Source organism: Macaca thibetana, chromosome 16 (assembly GCF_024542745.1).
Source record: "Macaca thibetana thibetana isolate TM-01 chromosome 16, ASM2454274v1, whole genome shotgun sequence".
Lineage (NCBI taxonomy): Eukaryota > Metazoa > Chordata > Mammalia > Primates > Cercopithecidae > Macaca > Macaca thibetana.
The window spans coordinates 24460820-24476284 of NC_065593.1; the positions used below are offsets into that span (position 1 = coordinate 24460820).

The 15465-nt window shown below is 40.1% G+C and overlaps 2 protein-coding genes across 7 annotated transcripts in view; one reads left to right on the forward strand and one right to left on the reverse strand.

Annotated features, from left to right (window-relative positions):
• SSH2 (slingshot protein phosphatase 2) overlaps positions 1 to 15465 on the reverse strand; it is a 306380-nt gene that overhangs the window by 101694 nt on the left and 189221 nt on the right. The window contains exon 1 of one of the 6 annotated variants that reach the window (XM_050763300.1): positions 6882 to 6967. The exons of the other annotated variants lie outside the window; for them this stretch is intronic. The gene's annotated coding sequence lies outside the window, so the exon portion shown is untranslated. Of the gene's footprint in view, positions 1 to 6881; positions 6968 to 15465 lie in introns of those variants that run through there. 6 annotated transcript variants of the gene reach the window in all.
• NSRP1 (nuclear speckle splicing regulatory protein 1) overlaps positions 1 to 15465 on the forward strand; it is a 554990-nt gene that overhangs the window by 89149 nt on the left and 450376 nt on the right. The window lies entirely within an intron of this gene.

Below are 15465 nucleotides of genomic sequence, written 5' to 3' on the forward strand. Positions count from 1 at the left end.
CAGCTCACTGCAACCTTCACCTCCCAGGTTCTAGCAATTCTCCTGCCTCTGCCTCCCACATAGCTGGGATTACAGACACATGCCACTATGCCTGGCTAATTTTTGGTATTTTAGTAGATAAAAGGTTTCACTGTGTTGCCCAGGCTGGTCTCAAACTCCTGAGTTCAGGCAATCCACCCACCTTGGCCTCCCAAAGTGCTAGGATTACAGGCGTGAGCCACCACGCCTAGCTGTTAATATTTTTTAAAGATGTTCTAGTTGATTCTGAAACTCAGTTTGGTTTGAAAACTTTTCAAGAATACATCATAGATTTCATTCGACAGGTATTTGTTGAGAGCTTATTATGTGGCAGGTCCCATTCAAGGCCCTGGAATATAGCAATGAACTTTTATAAAAGCCAGGGAATTGGCCAGGCGCAGTGGCTCATGCCTGTAATCCTAGCACTTTCGGAGGGCCAGGCAGGTGGATCACGAGGTCAGGAGATCGAGACCGTCCTGGCTAACACGGTGAAACCCTGTCTCTACTAAAAATACAAAAAATTAGCCGGGCATGGTGGTGTGCGCCTGTAATTCCAGCTACTCAGGAGGCTGAGGCAGGAGAATTGCTTGAACCCAAGAGGCGGAGGTTGCAGTGAGCCGAGATTGCACCACTGCACTCCAGCCTGGGCGACAGAGCAAGAATCAGTCTCCACAAAAAAGAAAGAAAGAAAAAAAAAAAGGCCAGAGAATCCCATTATTGGGTATATACCCAAAAGATTCTAAATCATTCTACTATAAAGACACATGCCACATGCACATGTATGTTTACTGCAGCTATATTTACAATAGCAAAGACTTGGAACCAACCTGAATGCCCATCAATGATAGACTGGATAAAGAAAATGTGGCACATATACACCATGGAATACTATGCAGCCATAAAAAAAGGAATAAGTTCATGTCCTTTGCAGGGACATAGATAAAGCTGGAAACCATCATTCTCAGCAAACTAACACAGGAACAGAAAACCAAACACTGCATGTTCTCACTCATAAGTGGGAGTTGAACAATGAGAACACATGGACACAGGAAGGGGAACATCACATACTGGGGCCTGTCAGAGGGCTGGGGGCAAGAGGAGGGAGAGCAGTAGGACAAAGACCTAATCCATGTGGGGCTTAAAACCTAGATGATGGGTTGATAGGTACAGCAAACCACCATGGCACATGTATACCTATGTAAGAAACCTGCACGTTCTGCACATATATCCCAGAACTTAAATTAAAAGAAAAAAAAAAGCCAGGGAATCAACAGATTTGTGACAGTGGAGGTAGAGAGAGACAAGTAAAATGTCAGGTGATAATAAATGCTGTGAAGTAAGCAGCAGGTAAGAGGCTAAAAAATGACAAGGTGCACTGCTGTTTTAGGTAAGGTGGTCAAGATGATATTTGGGCAGAGACGTAAATAAACAATAAAACAAACACACTGACTGCCCTCTCCAGAAGAGAGGGGAGGTAGAACTCTTCTTCCTCCATGGAAGTACATCTATTCAATCCATTCTGGAGCCTGGGTAGGCATAAGTCAGGTGAAAGGAGGTTGGGAGGGAAAAGAAAGGAGATTCCAGGCAGCGGGAGCATGTGCAAAGGCCTGGTCAGGGAGAGAGAACAACCTCAATCCTATTGTATGGCAAAACAGTGGAGAGAGGGCTTCAGTAAAGATGGGGAGAGGTACAGATTTGGAAGGGTTTTCTATGGCTTGCTAAGGGATCTAGACTTTATTCTGAGGCTAAGAGAGAGCCAGAGTTAGCACTTCTAGAAAGATTCCTCCAACTACAATACAGAGAATGGATTGGAAGAGGGGTAAAACTTAGAAAAAGGGAGATAGATGTTACTTTGGTATTCCAGGCAAGAAACAAGGGTGGTCTGATCTGAGCTAATGAGAACAAAGAGAATATAGATACCATGGGGGCTATTTATCTAGTTTATTTTTTAGTACCATGGTAAATTTACTCCATGAAGATATTCAAATTATAAGAAAAACAAGATAAATGTTTTGATATGTGAAAATCTTTTGCATTCATAAAGAATGTTTTTTCCTTGAAGTTCTTGATTCTTCTGACAGGTCCTTGTCTTTAAAAAATTGCAAGGCTTTGAGTCACCCAGCAGGGTTAAAAAAGAAGTCTATCTACATGGCTATTGCCTTTCATACCATCTGCCTTTGCCCAAACTTTTCTCAAAATAGGTTTTTTCCACCATCTCAATTTTGTCTTAAGTTACACTTGTGAATCCTCAGATTTGGATATCAAATCTCCCTTAACCTATCTACCAGCTGCCAGCCAATCATCCTGGACAAGCCAGGGAAGCTTACAGGCAACTCGTCCTTATGTCATTTTGTTATCACACACGTCTCTATCATTTCCTGCTAGGCACCAAACTTACAGCGTTAGGGAGGAACAGCTGAAGAGAACGCTTTTACACAAAGGACTTCCCTCCGTCCTTATCCCCCATTCAACGGATATGGCAATATACTGACGGGCTCTAGTCAAATGAACAATAATGCAGATAAATTCTGAAACTACCATTTTAAACCAATAATAGACAAAGAAAGTTCAGTTTCCTGAACACAGTAACAAGGAAAAGATGAATCGGAAATCTGAAGCCGGCTTCAATCAAAAGAAGACAAGTGAATTTTACAAATTCATCTGTATTACATTACAATAGGATGTTAGTGAAGAACTGGCAAGCAGGTAATGCTAAATTTCTTTGACTCTCAGCTAAATTAAGTAATCCATTATTAAAAAGTATCTATGAGAAGATAGTTTTCAGGAACTCGAATTTCCCCAGTTCTAAAATCAGTAGTTGTGTAAAACATGGCAGATGGAGAATGAGAAGAGAATTTACATTAAAGATGAACCACAGGCTATCCCCTAGGAAAGAACTGGTGGAGTGAGTCCAGAGAATAAGATTTGATCCAATCTGTATCTTAACCACAGAAAAGTTGTCATATTTTAATAGGTGACTAACTTTGCTTCTTAGCTCTCTTCTACAAATGCAATTGTAACACTTAGAAAGATGTTAGAACCCACAGCTAGTATGTCACTGAAAGGGGAAAAACGGAAAACCCTTCCTCTAAGATCTGGAACATGACAAGGATGCCTGCTTTTACCACTGTTATTCGAAATAGTGCTAGAAGTCCTAGCCAGAGCAATCAGACAAGAAAAGAAACAAAGAGCATCTCAACTGGAAAGGAAGAAGTCAAATTATCCTTGTTTGCAGGCCAGGCGCGATTGCTCACACCTGTAATCCCAGCACTTTGGGAGGTCAAGGTGGGCAGATCACAAAAGGCCAGGAGTTCGAGGCCAGCCTGGCCAACATGGCGAAACCCCTTCTCTACTAAAAATACAAAAATTAGCTAGGCATGTTTTCGAACTTCTAGCCTCATATGATCCAGCCTCCCAAAGTGCTGGGGTTACAGGCATGAGCCACTGTTCCCCGGCAGATGACATGATCTTATATTTGAAAAAACCTAACGACTCCACCAAAAAACTACTAGAACTGATAAACAAATTCAGTAAAATTATGGGATACATAATCAGCATACAAAAATCAGTAGCATTTCTATATGCCAACAGCAAACAATCTGAAAAAGAAATTTAAAAAGTAATCCCATTTACAGTAGTCACACATAAAATTAAATACCTCAGAATTAACCAAAGAAGTGAACAATCTCTATAATAAAAACTATAACACACAGGTGAAAGAAATTGAAGAGGACACCAAAAAAGGAAAAGATATTCCATGTTCATGGATTGAAATCAACATTGTGAAAATGTCTATACTACCCAAAACGATCTACAGATTCAATGCAATCCCTATCAAAATACCAATGACATTCTTCACAGAAACAGAAAAAATAATCCCAAAATTTACATGGAACCACAACATACCCAGAATAGTCAAAACCATCCTAAGCAAAAGGAATAAAACCAGAGGAATCACATTATCTGACTTCAAATTATATTACAGAGCTATAGTAACCAAAAGAGCATGGTAATGCCATAAAAAGAGACACATAGATCAATGGGATATAACAGAGAATCCAGAAACAAATCCATACATCTACAGTGAACTCATTTTTGACAAAAGTGTCAAGAACATCCATTGGGGAAAGGACAGTCTCTTCAATAAATGATGTCAGAAATACTGATGTTCACATGCACAAGAGTGAAACTAGCCTCCATCTCTCGCCATATACAAAGTCAAATCAAAATGGATTAAATATTTAAATCTAAGACCTCAAACTATGAAATCACTACAAGAAAACATTGGGGAAACTCTCCAGGACATTGAACTCAAAGATTTCTTGAGTAATACCCCACAAACGCAGGTAACCTAAGCAAAAATGGACAAACAGGATCACATCAAGTTAAAAAGCCTCTGCACAGCAAAGGAAACAACAAAGAGACAACCCACAGAATGGGAAAAAATATCTATAAACTACCCATCTGACAAGGGATTGATAACCAGATTAACATAAGAAGCTCAAACAACTCTACAGGAAAAAATCTAATAATCTGATTTTAAAATGGGCAAAGGGTCTGAATAGACATTTCTCAAAAGACGACATAGAAATGGCAAACAGTTACATGAAAAGGTGCTCAACATCACTGATCATCAGAGAAATGCAAACCAAAACTACAATGAGATATCATTTTATCCCATTTAAAACGGCTTTAATGCAGAAGACAGGAAACAATAAATTTTGGTGAGGATGTGGAGAAAAGGGAACCCTCATATGCTGTTGGTAGGTATGTAAATTAGTATAACCACTATGGAGAACAGTTTGGAAGTTCCTCAAAAAACTAAATAGAACTACCATACGATCCAGCAATCCCGTAGCTGGGCATATACCCAAAGAAAGGAAATCAGTATATAAAGAGATACCTGTACTTCCATGTTCATTGCAGCTCTATTCACAATGACCAAGATTTGGAAGTAACTGTTCTCCATAGTGGTTATACTAATTTACATACCTACCAACAGCATATGAGGGTTCCCTTTTCTCCACGTCCTCACCAGCATTTATTGTGTCCATCAACAAGTGAATGGATAAAGAAAATGTGGTACACTTATACAATGGGGTACTATTAAGCTATAAAAAGAATAAGATATCATCTTTTGCAACAACATGGATGGTCTGGAGGTCATTATGTTAAGTGAAATAAGCCAGGCACAGAAAGACAAACTTCACATACTCTCACTTATTTGTGGGAGCTAAAAATTAAAACAATTGAACTTACGGAGATAGGGAGTAGAATGATGGTTACCAGAGACTGGCAAGGGTAGTAGATGTGGAAAGGAAGTGGGGATGGTTAATGGGTACAAAAATATAGTTAGATAGAATAAGATCTAGTATTTGATAGCACAACAGGGTGACTAAAGTCAACAATAATTTATTGTACATTTAAAATAAGTAAAAGAGGCCAAGCATGATGGCTCACACCTGTAATCCTAGCACTTCGGGAGAGGCCAAGATGGGCAAATGGCTTGAGCTCAGAAGTTCAAGACCAACCTGGGTAACATGGTAAAAGCCCATCTCTACTAAAAATACAAAAAATTAGTTTAGTGTGGTTGCACACACCTGTGGTCCCAGCTACTTGGGAGGCTAAGGCGGGAGGACTGCTTGAACCCAAGAGGTTGAAGCTGCAGTAAGCTGGGTTCACTCCAGCCTGGGTGACAAAGCAAGACCCTGCCTAAAAAGAAAAATAAATAAATAAATAAATAAAATATATATAATTTGTTTGTAACACAAAGGAAGAAAAAATGCTGGAGGTGACAGATACTCCATTTACCCTGATGTGATCTGACTTTTCTATTTTTTTTTTGGAGACAAGGTCTTACTCTGTCACCCAGGCTGGAGCAGAGCGGCATAATCACCGCTCACTGTAGCCTTGACCTCCAGGGCTCAGGTAATCATCTCACTTCAGCCTCCCAAATAATTGGGACTACAGATGTGTGCCACTACACTCGGCTAATTTTTTTTGGTATTTTTTGTAGAGACAGCATTTCACCATGTTGCCCAGGCTGGTCTCGAACTCCTGGGCTCAAGCAATCTGCCTGCCTCGGCCTTCCAAAGTGCTGGGATTACAGGCATGAGTCGCTGCACCCAGCCTAATGTGATTATTACACATTGCATGCCTGTATCAAAATATCTCTTGTACCCCATAAATATATATACCTACTACGTACCCACATAAGTTTTTTTAATTTTAAAAAGATATGAAAATAAAATATGATGAAAAATATGATAAGGTGACTGTTACATTCAGAATATAGCTATTTGAGAAGGGGCTCATCACTAGAAGTTCAAAATATCTCTAAATCAAACCTTTCCATAAATGGACTTACAGTTCTCAGATCATGTTTTCATTGACTTGGTAGAGGTAGATAACAGTAGGTACACACTTGGCTAAGACTCAACTGACCAGGATTTTCTAATCACACTTCACTTATGGCTGGGGGCCTTTGAGTCAGTTTCAGCATTTTAGTCAGTTTCTCCATTTACATGAGATAAGGGTAGTATCTCAACATTTAAAGGCAGATAGGAAAAACGTGGAATTGACAGGTGACCTGGAGTTCTTGCTCTGTCACTAATGAATTATATAACATGTGGTGACACAATCCAGATCTCATTTCCTCATATTAACATTATAAACTCTTAAAAGTCAATGATGTTAGGAGATTATCACTGGGGACCTCAAAAGCACTCTATTAAAGATGAGATCACCATATTTCTATAGCATTAAATAAGCAAAAATACCAACTAGCTTTTTCATAGCAGAAAAAGTAATTTATTTTATTAATTAAATTAAATTAATTAATTAATTTTGAGATGGAGTCTCACCCTGTCGTCCAGGCTAGAGTACAATGGCACGATCTTGGCTCACTGCAACCTCTGCCTCCCGGGTTCAAGCGATTCTCGTGCCTCAGCCTCCTGAGTAGCTGGGATTATAGGCATGCGCCACCACACCTGGCTAATTTGTGTATTTTTAGTAGAGATGGGGTTTCACCATATTGGCCAGGCTGGTCTTGAATTCCTGGCCTCAAGTGATCTGTCCACCTGGGCCTCCCAAAGTGCTGAGATTACAGAAGTAATTCTTAAAGAATGCCTCTAAAGGTTATGTCACAATGGTCTGGGCTTCTCTGCAAATGTGACTGTTCAGCCCCTATAGGGTACTAAACCCTCTTTAGTAATCAAATGATTAATTTGTTCGTTCATTGGATCCTTGCTTCCATTGGAAAATTTTTCTGCAAATTGAATCCTGTCTCTCCAGCCCCCTCACCCCACAACCCCAGTGTTGGTCAATTAAAAAAGAAAGGGATGGAGGGAGAATTTCTTCCACAAAAATTATTGTAACAGAGAGCCTGCTTGGGTGATTTTACGCTCACAAAAGAGGGTAAAAGACAGCTGCCTGAGCTAAAGCGTGGTGAAGTGGTATCTCCTGCATTGGTTATATTATTGATTCACTTAGTCCCCTAGAAAAGTCATTTTGGCCGGGCGCGGTGGCTCAAGCCTGTAATCCCAGCACTTTGGGAGGCCGAGACGGGCGGATCACGAGGTCAGGAGATCGAGACCATCCTGGCTAACACGGTGAAACCCCGTCTCTATTAAGAAATACAAAAAACTAGCCGGGCGAGGTGGCGGGCGCCTGTAGTCCCAGCTACTCGGGAGGCTGAGGCCGGAGAATGGCGTAAACCCGGGAGGCGGAGCTTGCAGTGAGCTGAGATCCGGCCACTGCACTCCAGCCTGGGTGACAGAGCGAGACTCCGTCTCAAAAAAAAAAAAAAAAAAAAAAAAAAAAAGTCATTTTACCTCTCTGCATCTGAGTTTCTTCACCGGTGAAATTAAATTAATGATATCTACCTTGTCTCACATACTTGGGAATAAAATATTTCTTTCTTAGTAGTCAAAAGCTTGCAGAAGCATTCTAAAAAGTAGCAAGCACCAGGATTATATAAATGCAAATTATTATTCTAAAGAACATAAGGTATATGAAAAGCTTAGGCATTACCTTTCACATTCAGAATAAATGTTAAATTCTGGACAACGAAATAGAAACAGAAACCACCCTCCAGGCATGTTTTCATGTGGAATTAACTTCTGGCTTCTTTCTAAAATAATTTGCTTCGGCTTTTAAAACAATTTTTTGGTCTAGTGCAAAAAACTTTACCTAAGGAAATTGAGCAGCTGGAAAGAGCATTTCAGCCTATAAGCATAACAAAAAGTGTTCCTATTTCGTTAAATATAATTCTAACAGTAGAAATGGAGACCAGCTAAGGTCATTTTACTGTCTCTCTCTATATCAGCCAAGTTCACACCTCGCTATATTTAGGTAAGGTATGCACACCCATTAAAGATAGAAGGAGACTCAGGCTTAGGCTCATAGCAGTGAGGTCATTACCTCAGCTGAGGGGAAAAGACACTAACAGAAAAACTGTATTGATGTGTTCCTTGGAAACCAACAGAAGAACCAATGATCAATTTTATTTCATCCTGAATAGATAAATGTATAATCTCTAATATGTACCTAGCAATCTCTACCACACGTAACTGGTACAGTCATGCCTAAAGTAAAGCAGCAAATATCTTTCAGGTAACTCACTTTCCAGAACTGCCTGCCACGCCTTAGCCAGAGACAAGAGCTACCCAGGTCAACAGGGTAAAATGTTCAGCAGTTTAGTCTCCTGGGAAATGGAAAAAAAAAACAGGTTTTCAACCTGGGAATCACCATTGTATCAATAACACCAGGGTCTAGCTGGGAAGTCTTCCAGCAGTCTCTTAGTTGATAGCTTCCTGGATCCAGCATCCAGCAAAGAAAGAACCAAATGGGGACAGAGCTCACTTACAGATTTAGTAAAAACAAGCAAACAAATAAAAAATGAAACAAAAGCAAATCTTGTGGAACATGGATTTTCTAATAAAGAGTGTGTTGAAGCGAGTCAGGCACAACAGGTGCCCTCAAGAGGAATATAAGAAAACCCCACTAACAACCAGATGTTTTTGGAACCTCCTCAACTGTCAGGGGAAAAAAATTAAATAAATTGAAAGAATGCAGTAAACATACTTCTGAAACATAAGTATTACAAATAGAAATGTTTATCTTCATTCAAAGAAACTGCATGTTGCAATTATGAAATTTCTTCTGCAGGAAAGTTAAACAGATGTTAGCTGTTTCCCCAAAGGTTTTCTAATGTCACTGAAGAGGATTATGAAATCTGTTGTACTTTTTTTCCAAATCAGCAGTTAGTGATATAAAGGTAGTATTTTGAATGTTTTACTTTCTTCTTCATATTTAAACAATAGTTACCAAACAGAAACTTAACATACAGTTTATATGCATTTAGGCATTCATTTTCCAATATTTACTTCTAAACCAAAAGTTGTTTATAAATAGTTCAATACTTTAAAAAGGGTGAATTTTGAAAAATCTCATCTTGTTTCTTCTGTATTAAAAACACTATTTAATGAAAAATGTCTATCTAAATATTCTCATTTAACACTAAAAAGCTGAAATAATCCCCTTGGAGGAAAAAATTGTAAGATACGTAAGTTTCTTCTTCATAGAGTGTTTAATTTCTTTTCTTTTCTTTTTTTTTTTTTTTTTGAGATGGAGTCTTGCTCTGTCGCCCAGGCTAGACTGCAGTGGTGCAATCTTGGCTGTCTGCCTCACTGCTACCTCCACCTCCCAGGTTCAAGCGATTCTCCTGCCTCAGCCTCCCAAGTAGCTGGGACTACAGGCACCCGCCACCACACTTGGCTAATTTTTGTATTTTTAGTAGAGACGGGGTTTCACCATATTGGCCAGGCTGGTCTCGAACTCCTGAACTTGTGATTTTCCCACCTCGGCCTCCCAAAGTGCTGGGATGACAGGCATAAGCCACCGCACCTGGCCTAATTTCTAAGAGAGAGAAAATGGTCTGAGTTTTCTCAAGGCTTTCTATGCCTTGAAAAAGCCCAGAAATTTTTGCCAGCACAAATAAGAAAATGGCAATGAGGCAAAAATGGCACATACAATGTGGTTGCTCACACTTCCAAAAATTCATAACTATGCATGGTAGGCTGCAGAAATCAGCCATACTAGCAAAGAATGGCTTAATGAGTTGAATTATTGGCCGTCAGTGCACAAACAGTTAAACAACACATTCATTCCACTAAATATCCAAGCCTAGGGCAGCGGTCTTCATTCCTAATCCTCGTAACAATCTCTTTATAATTAATTCAATAGGTACCTATAGTAAAAGCAATTAGAAACTCTCCTATTGCCTCTCAAACTTTTTCTTGAGAGTAACAACCTTAAATCAATTTTGCCTCCCTGGAATAGTTCAAGCACTAGCAATATTTTACCCTAATGTCGCTTCATTTTATTACCACATAGGTTGTGCTGAGAAACACAAATATTCAGGCTTTATTGTAATATTTCAAGTTTTCTTTAAACAAATACCATTCTTGGAATATCTACTCTAAGATTATTAAGAGGGAGAGAGTATTCAAAAGGCTGCATAATCCTCAATAGAGAGAAAACATTAGCTCATATTCTTTCAGCTTGGGGAAATCATGAGTGATTGCTTAAAAATGGATAAATAAATCTCAGTGGTTAAGTTCAAAAAGCTTAAAAAGAATTTACTTGGGTTTCTAAATCAAATACCTAAAGCAGTCCATTCAAGGTTCGTAATTGGGGGTGGGGAGGATGTTGGGGGAACGTCATTAGATTCCTTTGAGAATCAGATGAAAGCTATGGGCTTTTCCTCCAGAAAAAACTAATGCTCTGCTCACGTATAGGTCCACATTTGCATATTATTTCAGTGTATTCATGAATTTCCTGTTCCAAAACTCTGGACTAAAGGAACCTGATAAACGCCCTAAAGAAATTATGAGTAGGTAAGAATTAATAGCCTCCCCACTACTACCTCTCACTTTTTAATAGATAACAGCTCACCTTTAACAAGAGGCAAACACTGAATGATTTTTGTTTGGCTTTAAATTTGAAACCAGAGGAAACACAATGGATGGGAGTTTCACAGGTTCTTCTGTTAATACTGTGGACTCTCATTTTAGAGCATACTATAGGGCCAGATGTGGTGGCTCATGCCTGCAATCCCAGAACTTTGGGAGGCTGAGGCAGGTGCATCACCGGAGGTCAGGAGTTTGAGACCAGCCTGCCCAACATGGTGAAACTCTGTCTCTACTAAAAATATAAAAATTAGCTGGGCATGGTGGCACATGTCTGTAATCCCGCTACTCAGGAGGCTTGAGACAGTAGAATCACTTGAACCCGGGAGGTGGAGGTTGCGGTGAATTGAGATTGTGTCACTGCACTCCAGCCTGGGTGACAGAGCAAGACTCAGTCTCCAAAAATAGATAAATAAATAAGTAAATAAAGCACACATCAGGCAAATCCTATCAAGACTCTCTACCTGTCCCATCACGCTGTCTCCTTCACTCCCCATTTTGGAAAAATCCCTCTACAATAAACATTTCTAGCTTGTAATCCCAGCACTTTGGGAGGCTGAGGGGGGCAGATCACTTAAGCTCAGAAGTTCAAGGACAGCTTGCCAATGTGGAGAAACCCCGTTTCTACCAAAAATACAAAAATTAGCTGGGTGTAGTGGTGCGTGCTTGTAATCCTAGCTACCTGGGAGGCTGAGGCACGAGAATCACTTGAACCCATGAGGCGGAGGTTGCAGTGAGCTGAGACTGCACCACTGCACTAAAGCCTGGACGACAGAGTGATACTATCTCAGAAAGAAAGAAAGAAAAAATTCTATATTACAAAGATTTCCAAGCATTAAGTGAGAGTTGACCTTCTGAGGCCCTATAGTATTAGACATAACAGGATTTCAGTATAATAAAGGATTTTGGATAAGGTTTTGAAATTCATTAAAATTAAATCTGACTAGCAAATGAGGTTTTATACTTCTCTGAACTTGTTGGATACTCTAAAAATGTCAACAGCTACACAGAGCATGCCATTTGATCACAGCACTTATTTTCCAACAGTATGAGAAATTTAAGATCTTATGCAGAAAGTGATTCAGCATGAAAGGAAATGACTAGATTTAGGGCTTTACTGATCTTGATTTTATAACCCATGCTACATGGGAAAAGAGATTAAACAAAAGGTGTAACAGTTACTATAAAGGCTAATTTTTTGGCCGGGCGTGGTGGCTCATGCCTGTAATCCCAGCACTTCAGGAGGCTGACGTGGGCGGATCACGAGGTCAGGAGATCAAGACCATCCTGGCTAACACGGTGAAACCCCATCTCTACTAAAAATACGAAAAATTAGCTGGGCATGGTGGCACATGCCTGCAGTCCCAGCTACTCAGGAGGCTGAGGCAGGAGAATCGCTTTAACCCGGGAGGTGGAGGTTGTAGTGAGTCAAGATCGCGCCACTGTACTCCAGGCCTGGGCGACAGAACAAGACTCTGTCTCAAGAAAATAAAATAAAATAATAATTAAAAAAAGGGCCAGGCACGGTGGCTCACGCCTGTAATCCCAGCACTTTGGGAGGCTGAGGCAGACAGATCACAAGGTCAGGAAATCGAGACCATCCTGGCTAACATGGTGTCTCTACTAAAAACACAAAAAATTAGCTGGGTGTGGGGGCAGGCGCCTATAGTCCCAGGTACTCGGGAGGTTGAGGCAGGAGAATGACGTGAACCTGGGAGGCGGAGCTTGCAGTGAGCCTAGATCGCGCCACTGCACTCCAGCCTGGGCAACAGAGCGACACTCCGTCTCAAAATAATAATGATGATGATGATAATAATAATAATAATAATAATTTTTGTAACAGTTAACAATCCTAATCTATTTTCATTATGTCTATTAATGCAGTGGCCGTATATTATTTAGATTATCTGTTATATATACCTAAAAATCAACTTACACATTTACATAAAATGTCTACACTTTGGTTTGTGGTTCAAGTAACAGTTTAACAGTTTTCTGACCATTTTCTCTAAAATAGTCTCTCCCTACCAGCTTTCTTTCTGTCCTGCAGCTAATTATTTATTTATAGTAATTTATTTACAGTCTGGAATGTAAGTTCCAGAGCTGTGACTTGGTCTTTTTTTGTCCACTGATGCATTCCTAGTGCCTAGAACATGGTAGGTGACCAATAAATGAATGTTTTACTAAGTAGGGATATAAAATTAACTACAGGCAAATAAGGCACAGTACAAAAGCTTGGGATATAAAGTTAGAAGACCTGAATTTCAGTCACTTCCCTTTTTTCATTTTCAACAAGTCATTTAATCTCTTGAACCTCAATCTTGTTTCTTTAAAATGATGCTGAAATACTACAACACAGGGTTATTCCAAGGGTTACTGCAAATAATAGAAGTGAAAACTTGTAGTATTACTATAACCCAGCAGTTATTCTCAGAACACTACCAAAAATTCCATAAAGTAGATTGATCTTGAGAAAGCAAGATACTCTGACACCTTACCTTTGATCTTACAAAACAGTAAAGGCAGAATGAAATAGTGAGAAAAGTCACGGGCTTGAACTTCACTTACCAACTGGTTGACCTTGAGAAAGTCTCTTATTTATTTATTTATTTATTTATTTATTTATTTATTTTATTATATGTTAAGTTCTAGGGTACGTGTGCACAACATGCAGGTTTGTTACATATGTATACATGTGCCATGTTGGTGTGCTGCACCCATTAACTTGTCGTTTACATTAGGTATATCTCCTAATGCTATCCCTCCCCTCTCCCCCCACCCCACGACAGGCCCCGGCGTGTGATGTTCCCCACCCTGTGTCCAAGTGTTCTCATTGTTCAATTTGCACTTATAAGGGAGAACATGTGGTGTTTGGTTTTCTGTCTTTGCGATAGTTTGCTCAGAATGATGGTTTCCAGCTTCATCCATGTCCCTACAAAGGACTTGAACTCATCCTTTTTTTATGGCTGCACAGTATTCCATGGTGTATATGTGCCACATTTTCTTTTTTTCTTTTTTGAGACGGAGTCTTGCTCTGTGCCCCAGGCTGGAGTGCAGTGGCGCGATCTAGGCTCACTGCAAGCTCCGCCCCCCCGGGTTCACGCCATTCTCCTGCCTCAGCCTCCCAAGTAGCTGAAAGCCCGGCTAATTTTCTTATATTTTTAGTAGAGACGGGGTTTCACCGTGTTAGCCAGGATGGTCTCGATCTCCTAACCTCATGATCCGCCTGCCTGGGCCTCTCAAAGTGCTGGGATTACAGGCTTGAGCCACCACGCCCGGCCATACGTGCCACATTTTCTTAATCAAGTCTTTCATTGATGGACATTTGGGTTGGTTCCTAGTCTTTGCTATTGTGAATAGTGCCACAATAAACATACGTGTGTATGTGTCTTTATAGCAGCATGATTTATAATCCTTTGGGTATATACCCAGTAATGGGATAGCTGGGTCAAATGGTATTTCTAGTTCTAGATCCTTGAGATCTTGAGAAAGTCTCTTAAACTCTCTGAGGCTTAATTTTCTTTTTTTTTTTTTCTTGAGACAGAGTCTCGCTCTGCTGCCCAGGCTGGAAAGCAGTGATGCAATCTTGGCTCACCGCAAGCTCTGCCTCCCAGGTTCACGCCATTCTCCTGCCTCAGCCTCCTGAGTAGCTGGGACTACAGGCGCCTGCCACCATGCCCGGCTAATTTTTTTTGTATTTTTAGTAGAGACGGGGTTTCACCGTGTTAGCCAGGATGGTCTCGATCTCCTGAACTCGTGATCTGCCTGCCTCAGCCTCCCAAAGTGCTGGGATTACAGGCGTGAGCCACCGTGCCTGGCCTCTGAGGCTTAATTTTCTTACCTACAAGATGAGAGGAAAAAATACTAACTGCCTCAAAAGCATAATTGTTTGAATCAAATGTTATATGAATTACGAAAAAGCTTTTAAAACTATAATGTGGTGTATATATTTTTAATAAAATAAATTAATCAGTTTCCTAAAAACAAAACTCTAATCTTGATTGCTACACCAGCCAAACAGAAGGAAATACTATTGCAGAAGTTCTCACATGGAAAGAAAGTAAGTATACATGTTCTCAACTCTTAGTGCAGGTTCTCCAACTTTGGCAAGAGGATAGACTAGAACAAGAAAAAATTTACAGGAAGATAAAAATATAGAGAAAACAGGGATTCAGAAACAACATAAATAACTAGCAGAGTTCTAATAAAATCCACTGTCTATTTAACTTCACATCTCAGTCAGGGATGGACTGTGACCTGTACAGGGTTTGGTGCCAGAAGGGTCCCAAAATTGGTTTAATGCTCTGCTGTCTTGAAATTCTTGTTTCTGAACAACAACAGCCCTTGCCTTTTCACTTTGCACCAGGCCCTGAAAATTATATGGCTGTCCCGCTCACAATCTTTTTACTAGACTACAGGACAAGGACAACAGCTTAGCTTACAGTCTTTCAATAATTCTATATGTAGGGACCCCTGC